The sequence below is a fragment of the Cheilinus undulatus genome, linkage group 19, assembly GCF_018320785.1.
Source record: "Cheilinus undulatus linkage group 19, ASM1832078v1, whole genome shotgun sequence".
Lineage (NCBI taxonomy): Eukaryota > Metazoa > Chordata > Actinopteri > Labriformes > Labridae > Cheilinus > Cheilinus undulatus.
Genome location: NC_054883.1, coordinates 36,003,994 through 36,022,463, shown reverse-complemented (window position 1 = coordinate 36,022,463; position 18,470 = coordinate 36,003,994). Strand labels below are relative to the sequence as shown.

Here is an 18,470-nt window from a genome sequence, read left to right as displayed (position 1 = left end):
TTGGCAAAATATTTGGATATATTTTTTTTGTCATAAAATTTTAATTATCCAATAAGACGAAGGCATGCGAAACTAATGGAAGTGATAAATGAGTAAGAGAAATAAAAAAGTCTCTGCAGTGTAAAAGAGTGCAACCAGTGTAGTGCATCAGCAGCCAAATGAATGTCAAAGCCAAATGAAGTTTAATAACTGCAGCTACAACTCCCCGTCATGTCTCCGTCTCTCTCTGTGTTTGAGTTGTAAAGGAGCGAGCCACACTAATTATAAGTTGCATTACTGATCCGCAAACAGTACTTCACAGCCAGTGAGTGTGTTTGAACAGCATAATACAGGCACCTCTAGGAGCTGAACACTTCTGACAGGAGCAAAAGGCAGGGCTGTAAAACGCTCCATTGAGAGGTAGTTCTTTATTTTTGTGTCCTGCATTGCTTTCATTGGATTTCTTACCAACACGATAGAGAAGCATGGTACCACTGGATGTCCTGCCAGGGAAAAAACGTGTCTTTTTTGTTTGGTTTTGTCAAAAACTTCTACCTCTGTCCAAGAAGACACTGTGGTTTGTGTGCTCCCACTTGCATTGTGTGTTGAACCTGGCATCCAGACGTCTGTTTACTCTGATAGAATAAGGGTTTAAGTCTCATGCTGCCATTCTTATAATAAGCTCCAAAAATGCACTGTGGCAGCATGGTGCAGAATAACAGGCCTAAATTCATCAATAAAAAAATAGTATTTTCACAAATATTTTATATTTATTTTGGACACACTGACAAACACATAACAGGGAAAGATAATACTTTTACCTGGAAAGCAAAAAATTTTAAAGCAGTGATTCTAAAACTGGGGTCCGTGAAAAAAAAAAAAAAAAAAAATATATATATATATATATATAAAGATGTAATGCCATGTAATTAAAAATAAAATAAATACATACAGGGACCACAGCACCATAAAACAACCATACTAAACCAATGACTCCACATAATTTAACTTTGGGCAAATAAAAACTCAGATATGATTGTGAGATAAGTAATTTTATCACTCTTCACGCATAAAAAAAAAAAAAAAACACAAGAAAAAGCACAGAGGGCTTCTTATTTGGCCACTCAAAGGGTCACAAAAAGCAAGAAGCCCCAGTCAACTGGACAAGAGCTTGTATTTAGGTTAAGAGTTAAAAATACAGCATCTAGGACACTGATCATCAACAGGAAGCTTTGGGGGGCCATATCAGGGCCATATCAGGGCCATAACATGTGGGAAAAGTGGTTTAAAGGGGTTAGCAAATGACAAACATTGGGTTAAAGAGGCAAAAAGTATCAAAAAAATGAGTTAAAAGTGGCAAAAAAAAAAAAAACAGCAAAAATACCCAGGTAAATTAGTGAAAAGGTGTTCAAGAGTGGTACACAAGGGAAATAACTGGCAGTAAAGTAGCAAAAGGGGGTTAAAGAATAGCAAAAGTCGGTGAAAAGTGGCATAAATTGGTTAAAAGTTGCAACTATTGTTGAAAAAATGTAAAGAAAAGAGGTTAAAAAAGTGGCAAGAATAGAAGAAAAGTGGCACAAATGGATAAGAGTGGCACAAACGTGATGAAACATGCAGGAAAAGTGGTTTAAAGGAGTTAAAGAATGGCAAAAATTGTGTTAAAGAGGCGAAAAGGTGTTAAAATGAGTTAACACTGGTGCTAAATCATGTTTGTAGAAGGCCCCTTCTCTGGGATTTTCTGGGGCTCAGCCAACTCTGTTGTCAGGCCTGTCTCCCTGTGGCCTGCTGCATGATAGATAACAGGGATTGATCTCACTGGTGATGCCTTAAAATGTCCTGCATTTTGAAAGAAAATACAAATATGTTAACCAGACCAAAATATTTATTTAATTTTTGTGTACTCAAAAGTCCGGCCCCCAGAGTTTCTGTCCAGACAAATCTGGCCCTTGTGCAAAGATACTTGATGACCCCTGATCTAGGAGTACAAATGGAGTTGACATATGTTTAATCAGTATGAGGGTTATGGGGGGGTCCTCGGAAAATTTTCTACCCTGTAAGGGGTCCCTAGCCCCAAAAAGTTTGAGAACCCCCGTTTTAAAGAATTTTAAGCAAATTTTACTATTAATCAACTTGGTATGAGGACATCATACTGCAAACTAGCCAGAACACATGGGGCTAGTACACAAGTCTGCAGGGGCACCAACGGAGGGCGCTCATGTTACACAAAGTCCCATTCCGAGTAGAAACTTAGAAGACGGAGTGGCGCTGTTGTGACGTAATTTTGTAGGCAAACCCGGAAGTTCCCGTCACATGGGTTCCCTTGGCATCGAGCCTATGGGATTTTTCAATGGGTTTTTGGATTATTGTGTCTTCTGTTCTGTGTCTTTTGGCTGAAACTAGAGAGGACTAAAGCGGGTTGATGTTGGACCGGTGCTGTACTCTTCATGACTTTAAGCTGACAATCGCTCTGTGACAGCCTGTTAACAGCTTTTTCACACATTAACTAACTTATCAACCACATTCAAGTGTTAAGATCAACACACATAAGTTACAGTGGTGTGAAAAAGTATTTGTCTCCTTTCTGATTCCTGACTTTTTGCATATTTACCACACTGAAATGTTTCCGATCATCAAACCCATTTTTATATCTCACAGAGACAACCCAAGTAAATAGAAAATGCAGTTTTTTAGATGATGATTTTATTTATTAAGGGGAAAAAATCCAAACTTTTATGGCCCTGTGTGATAAAGTAGTTGCCCCCCTTGTTAAATCATGAGTGAACTGTGATTAACCACAGTTCTTGGAAAGCTGAGTTCAATTTCACTGGCCACACCCAGGCCTGATTACCGCTAGATTTGTTGAGTGAAGAAATCCCTTACATAGAAGCTGTCAGACAAAGTGAAGTAGGCTACAAGATCTCAAAAAGAAACACATCATGCCAAAATCCAAAGAAATTCAAGAACAAGAGAAAGAGAGAAACAAAGTGATTGAAATCTATCAGTCTGGAATAGGTTACTAAGCCATTTCCAAGGCTTTGGGACTCCAGCAAACCATGGTCAGAGCCATTATCCACAAATGGAGAAAACTGGGAACAGTTGTGAACATTCCCAGGAATGATTTGCCAACCAAAATGACTCCAAGAGTGCAATGACGACTCATCCAGGAGGTCACAAAAGAACCCAGAATGACATCCAAAGAAATACGGGCCAGTGAGGTCCGAGTCAGAGTGAGTCAGAGGTCATGACTCAACCATAAGAAAGATACTGGCCAAAAATGGCATCATGGGAGAGTTCCCAGGCCAAAACTACTGCTGACAAAAAAGAACACAACGGCTCATCTCACATTTGCCAAGAAACATCTTGATGATCTCCAAGACTCTTGGAGAAATATTCTGTGGACTGACAAGACAAAAGTTGAACTTTTTGGCAGGTTTGAGTCCCGTTACATCTGGAGTAAAAATAACACAGCATTTGATAAAAAGAACATCATGCCAACAGTCAAACATGGTGGTGGCAGTGTGATAGTCTGGGGCTGCTTTGCTGCTTCAGGACCTGGACCACTTGCTGTGATTGATGGAACAATGAATTCTGCTGTCTACCAGAAAATTCTGAAGGCCAACGTCCAGCCATCAGTTCATGCCCTCAAGCTCAAGCACTCTTGAGTAATGTAGCAGGACAACAACTTGAAACATACCAGCAAGTCCACCTCTGAATGGCTCAAGAAAAATATCATAATTAAGGTTTTGGAGTGGCCAAGTCTAAGTCCGGACTTAAATCCTATGGTGTGACCTTAAACGGGCAGTTTATGCAGTAGAACTTACCAATCTGGCTGAGAAAAACAATTCTGCAAAGAAGAGTGGGCCAAAATTAAAGACTCATCACCAGCTATCGCAAATGTTTGATTTCAGTTATTGCTATCAAGGGTGGCACAACCAGTTATTAGGTTCAGGGGGCAATTACTTTTTCTCATAGGGCCAGATAGGTTTGCTTTTCTTCCATAATAAATAAAGTCATCATTTAGAAACTGCAAACTTGGCTTTGTGAGATATTAAAATTGGTTTCCTATCCCTGCATGCTGTCTGCATTGCTGTTTACATTACGCATGAATGGGGGCAAATAAGCCACAAGCCAAGAGGCCAGCAGTGCCTCTTTAAAAGCTTGTAATAACTGTGTTAACAGTGGACATGCTGATATGCAATTTAGCAAATAAATATTTTTAGGTGAAGGCTAGACTGAGATGACAACTCAAAGGAAACGGACCACAAGGGAGTCGTGATGTGTTGCTTGCGGACGAGCAGTTCTGTGAGCTGGCTCAGTTTGTTAGCAGTGGGAGGCAGCTCACACTCGAGGCAGTTTCCTTTTCTTTTCTGCCTTGATATTTTTATTTTATAGACATTAAAAGTATACAAAAAAAATACTAACAGAAGAGCCCTTTGCCAAAACAGAAAGATCAGCTCTAATTACTAAGCAGAGACATTTTATCCAGATCTCTAAAAAGAACCATATTTCCCATCACTCCAAGCAAGGCTGGATGGACATAAAGAAAGCCACAGATCACATCAGTTGATGGGTTGGTCTTTCATGCATGCCAGTACATAATGCATCTTCACAACCAATCCAATCTGCATCCCAGACAAACTCTATGCAAACTGAGGTCATCCAATATCAAACCAATTCGAGTACTCATGCGTCCACACAGAATGCCCAAATGTGATTTGAATTTCTCTTAATGCATTGTCTAATTAGGATGACTGACAGTGCTACATATGCGTACATTCAGGCTGTTATGGTGTTGCTGCTTTATGATGTACAAAAAGAGGATAATTATATAAACTCATCAGAATCATCCCCCTGTATGTGTCAGATTTGTGCCTAAGGTTTCTTGTCTCATTGGTAGTCTTACTCTGATACTTCACTAAGGCTCTGTCCCTATTAGGACTCATCCTGATAGGTAATTTGGGTGTGCATGCATAATTTATGTTCTTTTGGAAGTTAATCCTAATAAATCTTGCCTCTCTTTCTAATAGAGCCCATTTAGTAGTTCCACATATTGGAGTTATCCAGTCGAGCTTTCACTGAATCCCTGAGGGAATGCTGCATAAAGGCACATGCTACTCCCCACAATTCCTCTTGCTTTTGTTCAGCACGCTCTTAAATACGGACTTTAATGTCAGTGCAGGCATTCACTATGAGCAAATTAGTATTAGAGTTCCATTGATGAATATAAATGAATGTAATCCTTTGAACAGAAAATCAAATAAGTCAGCTAATGAGATCCCGACGTAAATCATTCTTAGTCGCTCAGACAGTTTTAGCCAATTAAATCAGCAATAATTTTCAAATGCCACCCAAGTTCACAATAGTTTTTTTTTTTTTTTTCCCTGAGTTTGTCAAAGTTTGATTCATTAGAGCTTAAATAAATGTTAAAACAAAGAAAATGTCTTGGCAGCAGCTACAGGAATGAACCAAAGCTGACCTAACTCTTTAAAAAGTCCATAAACAATTGAAACAAGAGAATATAATTATGAGTTACACCAGACACTGATCATTATCAGAGGATTTTATCAAAAATGTGTGATCTGTAGAGAATAATTTTTAAGCACTCACACAGAAACACTGTTTGAGCAGTATAGCAGTGTTAATTTTATGCACTAAAACTATGACTAAAAATGTTTGTCGACAGCCTTTTTTTCCATGACAAAAACTAGACAAACAAAAATCGATCGAAATACTTGGTCTAAAAGTAAAGACTAAAATGCAAGGACTTTTTATTGACTAAAACTAGACTAAAATTTTTTGACTTTTTGTTGACTAAAAGTACATCGCTATGGATAAAAATGTCTGCTAAATGACGTTGTAACACCGTAAAACTAACTAAAAAGGATATAAATGACTAAAATGTGACTAAAACTAAAATGCATTTCATTCAGACTAAAGCCAAAACTAAAATTAAAAATTTCTATTTTTCTAATTTCTTTTATTTCTATTTCATTTTCATTTTCTATGTTCAATTTCAGTTTAGTTTTTATTAGTTTTGACTGCTGGTTTGTTAGTTTGGTTTTTATTTTGCAAAAATGCTTCGTTTTAGTTTAGTTTTGTGTTAGTTTAAGTGTTAGTTTTAGTTTTTTTACGGATAGATGTCGGGGCTGAGTTAACATCATACATTTTTAAAAAATATATTCAAACAGGCTACTCTTCACTTATCATTTTCTTATCTTAATGATGATGTTTGAATACAACTCCAGACATCAAACTACCACTGTGTGAAGTCTTAACCAGTCAGATCAGGTAATTTTACACTGCCCAGACTTGGGTGTCTGTGCCAGTCAGTATGGTTGTGTCAAAGACTAAAACTAAGGATATTTTGTCTCCATTTTTATTTTATTTTAGTTAGTTTTGTAAGCACACCATACAGTTTTAGTTAGTTTTTGTTTTTTTTGGTAAAGCTTGGTTTTTATCTAGTTTCAACTAAAATGATTTTTGAATTGTAGTTTTAGTTTCTTAGTTAGTTTTAGTTAACTATAACAACCTGGATGTTAAATCAAGTCAAATAAAAGTTGTTAGCTAAATAACAGATAAATGACATTCAAATTGGGCTATCAAGCTTAATCCACAATTAGTGCACCATTTTTTTTTTTTTTTTTTTTTAAATTGTGATTAATGGCATTTATTATCGGCCCTTTCAGCTCACTTTTGTTCCATTTTAAATACTTTTTTCTTTTTTTTTTTTTTTGCCCAGTGTTTGATTCATGTTAAAATATTCCATCCATAATTCTAATACAAAGCCATGAATCAGGTCATTATCCAAATAGGAAGTGTGTTATCCTTAGTTTAAGACCTTAGAAAAAAAAAAATCCAAGATGATGGAAAACAGTTTTAATGCAGAAAAATGCATATACGATGTTATAAAAGGGACGCCGTTAATCACAAGCACCTACAACAATTCTGTGATTAATTGCAATTAAAAATGGTAATCTTATGACAGCCCTAGTTTACGTGGAATGTCAAGATTTGGAAATCTAGATTTTGCTGATGTGTTTGTGACACCCTTTTTTTCCTCATTATGGATTCATGTTAGTGTTACGTCTGTTCGACAGTGCCTGTTTTTTCTAGTTCAGTGTCCTACACAGATGACACTTCTGCCACCCAGGTTTGTTTACAGCCACCCAAGTAATTTATCAGTGCAAACTATTATTTTCCTCTCCTTTAAAGAGAAAAAAAAAGTCAAAACTCATATGTATTCATCATCCCTGCACGAGAGAGTTCGCTTACACATAACAGTACTCTTTGAAAAGCGATGCCACATTGTAAAACCAAATAAGTTGAGAAAACAGGTCTCAGTGCACTACAATGCTAACTAGAGTGGCTCTTAATATGATCAGTATCAGTTGTCAGTCTCATGTGTGATTTGTATTGGCACTGGGATTAAAAAAAAAACATGATCAAGGCATCCCTAGTCACACCAGTGCTTCTTGATCTGATGCCAGGGCAGAGAGTACTGAGCCATCAGTGCTACATTTTTAATGTTATTTCCTCCTGCATACTCATAATGCGGTGTGAGCGTGACACGTGCATTCCCGAAATCAGGAAACGCCGCCTTGCAATTAATCTAGTCTGATGCTTGTGATTGCATTTTCTAATTATCATTCCAGCCTGTCCTTGAGTTTTAATAGCATTCTGGATATTAATCTTTGATGTGGTGTGCCTATTAAGCATTAGGGCCAGTGTGTCTTTTCAGAATTCTTCCAAACACTCCATTAAAGGATGAGCAAGGGGCTGAGTCCATGCCAGATCCTATAGACTCAAGCTGAATTATCTCAACTTATTTAGCCCATTAAAAGCGAGGTTTATTAAGAAAAAGTTGTTTATGATTATATTAAGTTGCAGACAGCTTATATGGCTTGGCATTAAAACCTGAGATGTAAAGAGATGGAAAAGTTAAATATGCTTTTAAAGAGTTTTCTGCAGCTGTTATTCTTAATCTTGGCTAAGACTCACTCTGGCGAGAGGCTCGGCTGTGCCCCACTTCTCTAATCTGCAAAATTATACATTCTTGTTTTGCTGAATAAGAATATCTTTGATCAGATATAAACTAGCTGTTCATCAGGATATGCTTCCTGGAAAAAAGCACAGCCTTGCACATAAGTCTGTATAAATTTGTATGCACATGCAGCCCCAAAAAATTGAACACGCAGGCTTTCCCCCCACAAACATTAACCGAGCGCTGCAACTAAGCACTTTTACGGCTCCTCTGACTTTAGGAGGACAATAATTATAGGTGCAACGTGCAGCACAAGTCTGGCTGCGTGGTAAACCTTTTCCAGAGGTCTTGCATGCATAATTAATCGATGATACTCTATATATGGTAGGCTATAAACACCTAAATTGACCATCTGCTCCCTATGTTGCTGCAACCTTTGGCACAGATTATTGTAAACATCTCCTTCTGTCTGCATGGTTGTAATGCAGCCCTGTCTTCTTACCCAGAAACTTCTATGCTCTTTACTGCATTGAAATTGTATTTCCTGAACTAATCGGTAGAAAAAGATACATTCATAGAAGGAATATTTCTTAAATTCAACACTTTCTCTATACTCTAATTTCTCCCGATACCTGCCTCATTTTCTGTGCTGTGGTACACATTTTTCTTTCAGTCTGTGCAGTGCAAAATGAGATGAACTACCTGGTCAGTGACCTTGCTACTGCTTTTGTAGTGCATTGTAGAGAACTTTTAATCCACCATATAACTTAGCATAAAAGTAAGGAAATTTGTGTTTGGTAGATTACTTCTTTGTTGTAACAATGCTTCTTGGCAATAAATCTTGGAAAGCCTGGTTATTACCCTTTTAAATGGTGCCACATTTGTAAGGAACATGCATTTGTGGGATGAGCAGCAGAGCTGAGTATGTGGGTTGTGCCCATGAAAAATTTGATAAATCTTCTCTGCCAGTGCCAAACAGGTGATTCTGCCATTGACCCTTGTTTGGTGTTTGGTGGATTGGATGATTGAAGTTTTAAGAAACAAGACACATTGGCAGTTTAACATTTTATTCATTTAACAAACAGGAGCCTCGGTAGTGTGTGGAAGCACCATACACATCCACAACAGCCAGGTGCCTCCTCCTCATGCTGGTCACCAGCCTGGTCACACACTGCTGTGGGATGGCATCCCATTCTTCAACCAGCATTTGTTGCAAGTCAGCCAACGTGGTTGTGTTGGTCACTCTGGCAAGAACAGCACACGCAAGCTGATCCCACAAGTGTTCAGTGGGGTTGAGGTCAGGCCTCCTGGCAGCACTATGAGACTGGAGATTGGCTGCATGCAGTCTGTTCTGGATTGACTGGGCAGAGAGCAGCTGGCCATATCATTCTGCAAACCTTGACTGCAAATCTGTAGAAGACAGCCTACGGTACCTAAGTGCTGACAGGGTGAGGAAACAGTCTTCTTGGGATGCCCACTTTGCGGCCATCCCCAGTTATGTGGAACTTGGCATTCAGTTTGGAGATGGTACTAGGGTTCACTCCAAACAATGCCGCAACTTGGTTTTGTGGAACACCAGCTTGAAGTTGCCCTATCACACCGGCCCTATCCAGATCAGTCAAACATGGCATGCCAATTCTTGGAGCAGAGACCTACTGACCACTGTAGCAGGGCCCATGCTCACAGGTGCTGCCAATCAGGTGACAATCAGGCACCTGATTGACAGCACCTGGGGGTACCAGAAGCTCAAAACAAGAGTCAATAGCAACAGCAGAATAAGCTGTTGGCATTGGCAGAGAAGACCTGGCAAATTTTTCATGGGTGCAACCAACATACTCAGCTCTGCTGCTCATCCCACAAATGTTCCTTACTAGTGTACAAAGAAATAATCTACCAAACATAAATTTCCTTACTTTTTGTGCTAAGTTTAGTTGAAAATAGTCATGAAAATGCATCTGCATATGACTATAAAATGGTAAAATGATCATGCAGTAAAGGATTCAGTGAGAACTCTGTGATTTGGGAAAATGAGTCTTTTTGGTATGAGTTATCAAATGTTTTTTTGATAAAACGTCAAGATTAAATCACCCTTCAAGCCCTCAGCTATTTTCTAACCATTTTGTTTTGCCTGAACTTGTCTTAAAAAGTTTGAAACACACCAAAACATCAACCCTGTGGTGCATATTCAAGCTCTACACATGTTTTTTTTTTTTTTTTAGGAAAAGCTGGGCTTTGAGATGTGTTCACTTGAATTTCAAAAAAGATATTGGACTACATAAACAAAAGGAAAAAACAAACAGAAATTAAAACTCAAAGATTTTTATGGGCGACACAGTAAACAATGAAGGCTAAGAATGATTTTCACACAAACTCCATCTCTCGAGGACCAAAATAGTCACATATTTACAGAAGAAAAATCCTTGCACTTCTTAGTATTTGTGGTGAATTTGTGGCATTTTTCATTATATTCTGTAGAGACACAGAGGGCCATAACACAGGCTCTCTGTCTCTTGATTGTGAGATAAGGCATCTTCTATATGATTTAAGTGTCAAGACGTGCAGTTTGACACTAACCTTGCAGAGCAGATGGATTCGCCCGTTTCTGTCTTTCCCAGTGGCGAATCCATCTTGCAAAGCTCCCATCTGAACAGTTTAATCAGAACTTGACGACAGTTCTTCATTAAAAGAAGAACAAAGAACAGAATTGAGTTAGTTTCTTTTCAAAAACTACAAAAGACGTGTACTGACACGTCTACACTCGCCATTATTCGTGTTATGCAGTTCTCTATGGAGGTTACTCCTCGGCAGCTGCTACGTCACGTGTATTGTTGCTCTGATGGCCTGTAAAGATGTTACAGATAGAACATTCATCCAATACCCTCTGAGTTTTTTGTGAGAGCCTCTGCCCTTTCCCAAACGCTGTCTCTGAGAGGTTTACCAGATGGATGTGTGGCAGGTTAGTTTGACCCAGCATGACGCAACGATGCAACAGCCTGCCATTGGTTGACAGCCAATCACAAAGCATATTGGTAAAAAAAAAAAAAAAAAAAAAAAAAAAAAAATATATATATATATATATATATATATATATATATATAGTTGTAAGCATAATAGCTTAGGCAACAAATTTTTAAAAGGCACTCAATATTGGATTTACTGGTGTGGATTTAATCTTTTAGACCCTGAAAAGTCACCCAAGATCCAGGCTTGCTAGAAAATCCTCCATAAGGGCTATGAAACAACAGATCGCAATCGTTTCTTTAATATCAGAATACAAAGTCCTATACCCATACATGGGAAAAAAATGTCTTCTGTTGTTGCTTCGTTTACAGGTGGAAAGACAGCAGGATCATCGATATATGCCCTTTTCAGACTGGCTAATAGAAACACCCCGTACAAGTGGCTTGTTTCAGTGTATTGACGCTATAGTTAGTTTGAGTAAAATTTACCTTGGTAAATTTACCCTACAACGCCAGTCTCAGTCTCAAATATGATTGTATGTCATTCAGGCCTTCAGTGGTGACTTCGACCAACCAACTAATCAACCTCACCCCCGTAGAACCCCAACCCTCCACCCAACAGGTCAAGTGAAGCCTGAATATTGAAAAATAAAAATACTACAGGCAACTGGATATGTCAATCTTTAAAGGCCAGCTCAGACTACACAAATTCAGCCAGATCTAGTTGCATATTAAATACTTGTGTATTTACTTGGTCTGAAGCAGCAGGTGGCGGTATGCACATAGCTGGTTTACAACCTCGCAACGGAAGAGAAAGAAGAAGCTACCATGGCAACCACTGGGGTCATGACCTGAGCAAAGATTATTTTTGTTTTGACCTGGCAAAAAGTCCATCCTGCAGCCATGGATGATTAAAATAACTTTTAAGATGCCAGCAACTTCGCTCTTTGTATCTGCACATCTACTACAACTCAGAGGATTAAATGGGCTCGCGCTGTGCAGATACATCGGTTTTTGAGGTGACAGGAGACTTTTAATGCCTTTGCACCTCCGCTCACTGACTCCAAGTTATGTTCATCTGTAAGGTGAATCACAACAGACCGTTTATTGGCTGGATTCTGATGATTTCCGGCTTTTATTGAGGAAAAATGTGAACAAACTGCTGTGCTGTGGAAAGAAGTTTAGTTTTTAGGATGATGTCATAAAGCTGATACGGCGCTCTGTCCTGTATCTGAGCACGGTTGCATTCATATCTCATCCGAACCGTGCCAGAGTCCACTTGAATCGCGCCCAAGACCACCTCCCCAAGTGGGCCCGGGCCCGGTGCCAGGGTGCGGTTCATTTGCATTCACGCTACCCAAACTAACCAGACTTTGGGCTCAAGCGCACTCGGATCCGGGACCAGGCCCCTAGTGTGAAAGCCACCTAAGCCTCAAAGGCATTCTGGGGATCTCTGAAGATTAAGTGATGATTGTCAAATAATTTGAGAACTAATAAAGATAACAAAAGTGATTGAGGACTGCTTACTTTAAACTCAAAATGTGTTTCACAGTGTACCTCAGCTAAAGTTTTTCTCTTCCATCCTCATCCCTTAAACTTTAAAGTGAGTTCTAAGGACTGAAGTTTTATTTATGAGCTGCAACTTTAGTCGGTTGATTTATGAAGCTCAAATCAAAACTAATACTCCTAATTAGACAACAGTTTTGAAGGGTTAACAGACACAACCTTGATAATGTCCTTGAAGGAACAAAGAAAACGCAATCCTCTCAATAGCAAAACTTTAAACTAGATGTCTGACTAATGTTCATAACAGGAAAAAACAGTAAAAAGAAATAAGTCAGAAAGAATTACAATAAATAAATTCCATCAAACTAGCGTACATGAGAGTAAAAGAAACAGAAGTATTAATGTGATGCAACTTTTTATTGACTTATTTATAATCAATAACTCCTTTGCCAATATCCTGAGTATAACGCCATTCTTGTCTGAGTCTAAAAGAAATGTGCTTACACAAAATTATTCAAAAAGAGCTCTCACACAGTAGGACTGCCAAATAATGATTAAAAAAGTGCCATTAATCTCAGAGTTCCTATAGTTAACTATGATTAACTGCCCATCACCACTGCCAACTATTAAAAAAAATACATTCTAGAACCTCTATTTGCATTTAAAACAATTTATCTATTTTTATTTTCTGTACTGCCTTAAACTAAAAGCTTTGACCTCCAGTTTGGATACAGATCTGCTTTTATTTTGAAGAAAATTAGGTACTTCCAGGAAATGAAAGATTGTAACAGGAAATAAACCATGAAAAAAGGAACTTATGTATTGAAAAGGAAATAAAAGGAAAGTAAACTGGTAAATGCAAGATGCAGATGACTTGTCCACTGAGCTGTCTGAGTTTTTTAAAGTGAAATGAGAAGTTAAGGAGCAGTGATAGACTTATTGTACACTGCACACTTTAGAAAGGAACAATAAATCATGCAATAAAATATGATGCATTTAATATCAACTTTAATCACGTTTTGATTCATGCACTAATGCTGACAGCCCTAGTCTGTATACATTTTACCATAAAGAAATGTACAGAAATGATAATAAAGGCTACATTCACACTGCAGTCAAAATTTCCTTTTGCTCATATGTGACTAATATCTGACTTTTTTTCTGACAGCGTAAACAGCACAAGTCACATTGAATCTGATCTTTTCATATCAGATTCAGGCCACTTTCATGTATGGTTCTAAATCAGATATTCGTCCGATCTTTTTAATTTGACCATAGTGTGAACAGACAAAAAAAAAAATCAGATCTGAGAAAAGATCAGAATTTAGCATCAAGGCCTGCAGTGTGAATGTCGCCTACATGACGTCTGGTAACCTCCACATAAACTTTTCCTTTGTTGCCCCTTGATCATGTCTCTGGATGTTTGCCGCTTCTATGTCTAGGTCTCAAATGCCCCATCCTGTCTTTTTTGGTGGTGACTTTGCTCCCTTGCCTTCCATATTGTGTTCAGTCACTCCTGTTTCAGCCCTTCTGCTCCTGTATTTCCTTTGCTTGGGGTCAGCTCACGGACTCAGACTTGCTCTGTGCCAGTTCACTTGTTTGCCGGCAGTCCTTAGTAAAGATCGCACCACCACAGCAACCATGAAACTGGACTTAATGACTGCTCTACAGCAACACACACAACAACACACATATATGTAGGCATATATCATGCTTGTGTAACTTGAAAATCTCCTTTCTTTTCTTTAAGTTAACTGTCATTGAAGCAGGGTTATAAAAGGGTCATATTTTTCTCTCCTGCTCTGCAGACCTTCACTGTCTGTCACCAGGGTGACACAGAGCTGTTATGTCTTTCATCGAGGCACATACAGCTTGGTTTTACTGCAGATGTACATTATGTACGTATAATGCAAGGAATTTATTTGTTGTCCATTCCTGAGTGTCTACATTTAAAAATATATATATAATTTATGGTGCCATCAATATGACTGTCTTAATAAGAAACAGCTTCTTTCTAGAACAGAATAAACTTTATTTTCTTTGCAGTAGAAAACTAACATTTGCAAATCAATATTAGTTGACATAAGTTAAGATTTTTTTGGCCTATTGGATATCCAGATGATAAAATCCAATATCATGCATTTGTAGCAGTTCCTAATTCCCTTTTGTGTCATATAATTCACATTTTTAAAATGCTGTCTCCAAGCAGTAACATTTTTGTTGTGCAGAATTCATAATTTTGGCATCTTCTTGCCTTCTTTCTAAAGATATTGCTGTTTTTCTTAGAGTAAATTGTATTTGACAATACATTCCTTACGTTAATTCACTTCTTAATGGAAATTTATTCTAAATTTTCCTTGCCTGTGTTTATTTTCTTGTTTATATTTGATTTAGAAATGACCTAGTTTCCCCAGGGGTCAATAAACTATTCTGATCCCAATATGATTACATAAGCCTTAACCTCTTTAACCAAGAAAATCACACTCAAACGCACTCAGTCAAACACAAACCTGGAGCAACATATGGATGGCACGGCATAATTAAGCATCCACCATCCAAATCCACCTACCTAATGCATAAATATAATGCATTTTAAACTGCTGGCATTGAAGCATCATTTAAATTACAGCTTTCTGTCGTCCCTTTGAGGGATTCAACAAGTGGCTGTATTTTGAGAACTATAAATAAAGCCAGACAGTTCAAGATTCATCAGGAGAAGCAGAGGGAAAAATAGAGAGCGAGGGCAGTGGTGGGTTGCAAGGTCATAAAACGGGTGTCACGATTTGTCTGTGTGATCATTTGTACCTGGGCCGTTCATCCAATAACAGGATTTACAACCCGGTAAATGCGGTTCTTTTTGCAGCCACAAACACTAACTACACATCAGAGCTGGCTGCAAACTCGTGTGACGTGATTGGCACTTTGAGTAGCTCCAGTGATTGCTCGCCACCACTGACAGACCAGCAGAGACAGAGAGAGTGTAAATCTAGCATGAGGGGTGTCGATGCACCAAGATGCTGCAGCACCTGTGCAAACCTCCACTTGGTGGAGCCCTAGTCCTTCCTCACACCCCAACTCCACCGGCTGCAGTCTTTGGCAAACCTCAGCAAGCTTTACTCATGTTTTGAAATCCTCTGAGCAATTTTTGTGATACAGTGCACACTTCCTTGTTGAAAAGCTACTCGAAAAAGGGAGGGAGGGCTGCTTTTTTCTTGAAAAGGGTGTGTTGACTGTGAAAATACGACATAAAATCCACTTGATTAATAGAAAAACATATATTTCTTACATTGGGGTGGCTTTTGGAGATTTTTCTCCACATTTAGGAGAAGATAGAAACTTCACTTTCTTTAAGATCTAAAAATAAGAAGCGTTATCCTTTCCAAATCCCAGAGAAATACCAAAAATGCTTGTTTTAATTCCATATTTTCTAACATTACCTCCTCCTTGTGTTCTATTTCCTGCCTGACATGCTACAACAAATAAATATTCATGCTTAATCCTCTAAAACCAGCTGTGTGAAAGCTCATGAGAGCCTCTGAGCCTGTGTGGGAGAACACATTTCCACCTCTTTTTTTCATTCCAGCGCCGAAAGGTCACTCTGTATCTGACTATAATTCAGGGCGCCTGTTAGTGGCTAATTTGCGCTAAACAATAATGGCTTTACATGGGCGACCTGGAGCACACTAGCATACCCTACAATATCACTTTAGTGGTTGTAAAGCTGTCAGAGTGTTAGGACCAAGGCGGTTAAGGAAAGAGAGAGAGAGAGAGAAGAGAGGGGGGAGAAAAAGAGCGAGGGGTGGATTAAGTTTGTGCTGTGGAGGATATGCACATGTACATACTCGGCAACACTGCCGGGTGCTCTCGTCGCGCCGCTCGAACACGGCGATAAACACCTCCATGCATTTTTTTTTTTTTTTTTGAGATATGAATGGTACAGTGCCTCTCCATCAAATCTGCTCACAAAGTGTGATTTGCTGTCACTGGCTCATCACTCACACACAAACATAGAGACTCTTGAACAGGTGCACAAACACTAAGACATTTACATAGTGCACATGTGCACGCTAGCTCTATATGCATGCACTGGTGCACAGTATGGAGAATATCTCTAAGTTTATGATGAGTTAGAAAGTCAGCATTGGTGATTTATAACTTCAGTCCCCACATTAAAGTCATGCACTAAACAGCCACTTTATTAGGTATACCTATTTAACTGACTGTTAATGCAAATCAGCCAATCACATGGTTCTACCCATGCATTTAAGCATGCAATCATGTGCTGAAGTTTAAACCGAGAATCAAAATGGGGAAGAAAAGGTGATTTAAGTTAATTTGAGAGTGCTATTTCTCTGAGTTTGAGCCTTAAATGAACTAGCCACTATATTAGGTATACTCCTTCAGCTGATTGTTAATGCATATCAGCCAAACACCTGGTGCTACCAATCCATTTTGGTATGCATAGTCTCAATGTTGGGCTGATGTTTAGATGGAGCATTAGAATGGGGAATGAAGGTGATTTAAGTGACTCCAAATGTGCCATTGCTCTAGTCAGAGACTTAAACGAAGTAGCCACTATATTAGGTATACTTCTTCAATTAATCGTTAATGCAAATCAGCCAGTCAGATGGTGCTATCAGTGCATTAAGGCATGCAGTAGTCAAAATGATGGAACAGAACATCAGAATGGTGAATTAAGTGACTTTAAGTGTACCATTGCTCTCAGTCTTGGACTTAAATGAAGTGGTCACTATATTAGGTATACTGCTTCAACTGATCATTAATACAAATCAGCCAATCATATGGTGCTCTCAATGCATTAAGGCATGCAGTAGTCAAAATGATGAAACAGAGCATCAGAATGGTGATTTAAGTGGCTTTAAGCATGCCTTTGCTCTCAGTCTTGGACTTAAATGAACTATTAGGATATTCACATGCAACCCTCTCTTTAGTTTGACAAGAATAGTCTGAGCAAGTTAAAGAACATCCCATGAAATCTCTCGGTGGAAACACCTTGCTCATTGCAGAGGTCAGAGAGAATAGCAGGACTGGTTTGAGCAAAGGCAACTCAAATTAGTGCTTATTACAGCTCAAACGGCCTCCAGACTTCAACCCACTAGGGAACCTTTGGGTGCGAAATTCACATTGAGGATGTGCAGACAATTTTGCACAAATTGCACAGAGCTGCCATGTCATTTTGCACAAAAAAAAAATCAGTTTCCTGTGCAGCACCTTGTTGAATCTACAGCATGAAGGATTATAAAGGTTCTCCAACTTGGTTCTGGTACGGCGTACCTAATAAAGTGGCTGGACAGTGCATAAGTGACCTGATATTGAAGGTTAAAATACATGCTTTGAAATGTTCTTGACTTGTTTTAAATGTGTATTTTTTTTCAAATAAAGGGAATAATTTTAAAGATCCTTCTCTAGTAGTGCCAAAAACTGTTTCATTCATTCTCTTTTCAAGCGCACCTTTTTAGATAAATAAATAAGCAAGACAAATTAAATTTTGATCAACGGACAGAAAAATAGATTTTTTCTCACTTCACTTGATTTTCAACCTCTTTGAAGTTGCAACACTTTTTTTTTTCCTCCTCTATCCTCAGTGATGCATCCATCCGTCTGGCTCTGTCACAGTGCAAAAAGCAGATCATCCTCCAGAGTCTGGAGGCAGACAAAAATACAAATACATCCTTAAACATTAATCAGAAAAAAAAGCCCTTACCTTTGGTTTTCACAGCTTAGCATCCATCTGTGTCAGTGAGTGCGGCGGCGGTGGCTTGTGTTCCTACTCCTTAGCAGTGCTTAGCGGCGGAGAATCTGACTCCTCACGGCAGTGCTTACATTCCAAGACTGACAACAGCACAGCTGGTGCGAATGTGTATGGGAGTGTGTGGTTGTGTGTGGAAGAGAGGAGAGAGAGCGAGAGAGAAAGAGAGAGAGAGAGAGAGTCCTGGCTGCCTCCCTCCCTCGCTCTATGCTTCTCTCTTTCTCCCTGCCCTCCCTTGCTCCATTTCTCCTCCCAGCTCTCTGGCTTCTCTCCC

General features: G+C 38.8%; 1 protein-coding gene across 1 annotated transcript in view; it reads right to left on the bottom strand.

The window, feature by feature from the left end:
* The window catches only part of cdh10a (cadherin 10, type 2a (T2-cadherin)), a 92,089-nt gene extending 73,819 nt beyond the window's left edge, over nt 1–18,270 (bottom strand). The window contains exon 1 of the mRNA XM_041814077.1: nt 18,152–18,270. The gene's annotated coding sequence lies outside the window, so the exon portion shown is untranslated. The remainder of the gene's footprint in view (nt 1–18,151) is intronic.
* Between the last annotated feature and the right edge of the window lie 200 nt (nt 18,271–18,470).